This window comes from Heteronotia binoei, unplaced genomic scaffold (genome assembly GCF_032191835.1).
Source record: "Heteronotia binoei isolate CCM8104 ecotype False Entrance Well unplaced genomic scaffold, APGP_CSIRO_Hbin_v1 ptg000536l, whole genome shotgun sequence".
In the NCBI taxonomy this organism is placed as follows: domain Eukaryota; kingdom Metazoa; phylum Chordata; class Lepidosauria; order Squamata; family Gekkonidae; genus Heteronotia; species Heteronotia binoei.
Window position 1 is genome coordinate 82,501 of NW_026800047.1, and position 2,500 is coordinate 85,000.

A 2,500-nucleotide genomic window follows, 5' to 3' on the forward strand; every position below is an offset into this window, starting at 1 on the left:
TGAAACTCGCAACATGTCACAGTATTAAAGAAAACTGCTTTAAGATGATGTATAGACGGTATATGACTCCAAAAAAATTTTTTTTTAGCAAAGATGGACAACACGATGCCAGATAGGTGTTGGGAATGTAAAAAGCATGAAGGCTCTTTCTACCATATGCGGTGGACTTGTGAAAGGGCTAAAAATGTTTCGGCAGATGATTCAGCAAGAGATTTCTAAGATTTTGGGATATGAATTCAAGAAAGCGGCAGAGGCTTTTCTGCTGGGATGACAAATGGAAAAATTTCCAAAAGAAGATAGGACTTTAATATGGTACTTGCTCTCAGCTGCTAGGACATTGTATGCGCAGCTGTGGAAGCAAGAAAAAATACCAGAGAAATGGGCTCGGATTACAAAAGTCATGTCATGGAGTGAAATGGACAAATTAACGAGCAAACTAAGAGGCTATGATTTGGAACTTTTTAAGTTGGAGTGGAGGAAATGCAGAAGATAGGTAGAAAAAGAGTGGAAAATAAAAGGACATTGGACAATCTTTGAGGATGATGAAGATTTTTAAAATAAGAATATAACTTTCGGGTGCTTTTTATTTATTTATTTTTCTTAGCAGTTAAGGGTACCTTTAATATTTGCTTTTTTTTAAGACAATAACACTGGCGGGGGTCAAGTAACGGAGGGAGGGGTGGGGGGAAAGTAAGATGTGGGGTAGAAAGATCTTTCTTTTACTTTCAGCTTTTATAAGTTGTAGATATAGTTCCGCTACCATATGTTACTAATAAAACTGCTTATACAAAGAAAGACTCCCGAGAGAGAAAAAAACAAAAACAAAACCTAGCAACGATGAATAACCAGATGCCTGAGAGGTGTTGGGAACGCAAAAAAAAAACAAAAAAAAAACCACGAAGGCTCTTTCTACCGCATGTGGTGGACTTGTCAAAGAGCTGAAATATTTCGGCGGTTGATTCAGCGAGAGATGTCTACTATCTCGGGATATGCGTTTAACAAAGTTGCAGGGGCTTTTCTGTTGGGGTTATGGAAAAAATCTCCAAAAGAAGATAGAGCTTTGATCCGGCACTGGCTCTCGGCTGCTAGGACATCGTACGCGCAGTCGTGGAAGCGAGAAGAAATACCAGAGAAATGGGATCGGATCATAAAAGCCATGGCGTGGAGCGAAACGGACCAATTGAGAGGCTATGATTTCGAAGGTCTTAAGATGGAGCGGAAGAAGTTCGGAAGGTACGTCGAGAAAGAGGGGAAAATAAGAGGGAGGATGACGGTTAAGTTTTTTGTCTCCTTCTTTGTTTTCAAAAGCAAGAATATAACTTCCGGTCAAGGGTACCTTTAATATTTGTTTTTCTTACACCTGTCGCCAGGGACGTTTCTCCCCTGGTCTACCGACGGCAACCGGAAGGGGGGAAACGGCCCCCGCGAGGCCGACCGTCGGTTCCGGGAGGTCGGCCTCGCCCGCGGCGTCGCCCCGGTCTCGCGGCCGGACGGCGGGACGGCTTGGCCGCGAAAAGGGGACGGCCGGGAGGTTGACAGCGGCGGGGGGACCGTCCGCGGCGCCGGCTCTCCGGGGCTGCCGGCAGAGCAGGCCGCCGCTTCGCGGGGTCCCCTTGGCCCGAAAGCGAGCGGGCCCGTCTCTGGGGAAAAGCCCGGCGGGGAGGCCTGGTCTACCGCCGGAAACCCGAAGGGGGGAAACGGCCCCCGCGAGGCCGACCGTCGGTTCCGGGAGGTCGGCCTCGCCCGCGGCGTCGCCCCGGTCTCGCGGCCGGGCGGCGGGACGGCTTGGCCGCGAAAAGGGGACGGCCGGGAGGTTGACAGCGGAGGGGGACCGTCCGCGGCGCCGGCTCTCCGGGGCTGCCGGCAGAGCAGGCCGCCGCTTCGCGGGGTCGCCTTGGCCCGAAAGCGAGCGGGCCGGTCTCTCGGGAAAGCCCGGCGGGGAGGCCTGGTCTACCGCCGGAAACCCGAAGCCGGGAAACGTCCCTCGCGAGGCCGACCTTCGGTTCCGGGAGGTCGGCCTCGCTCGCGGCGTCGCCCCGGTGCCGCGGCCGGTCGCGGGCCGGCTCCGAGCCGAAACGGGAGCCGGCCCGAGCTTTGCAGGGAGAGGGGCGCTGAAGAGTTTTCGCCGCTGGCCGCGCGCCCCCCCCCCCCCCGCCGCACCGGGCGGTCGCGGTTCCGAAGGCTCCCTTAGCGCGAGAGCGAGCGGATGCCGCCGCGGGAAGAGGCCGGCCGGGGAGGCCTGTTCTACCGCCGGAGAACCGAAGGGGGGGGGGAAACGTCGCTCGCGAGGCCGACCGTCGGTTCCAGGAGGTCGGCCTCGCCCGCGGCGTCGCCCCGGTCTCGCGGCCGGAGGGTAGGGACGGCTTTGCCGCGAAAAGGGGACGGCCCCTCCACCCTTCGAAAACGGGAGATCTGGGCATCGCGGCCGGCGGGGGGGGGCGGGGTCGGGACTTCCCCCCGAAATCGCGATCGGAGGAGCGTCCCTCGCGAGGCCGACCGG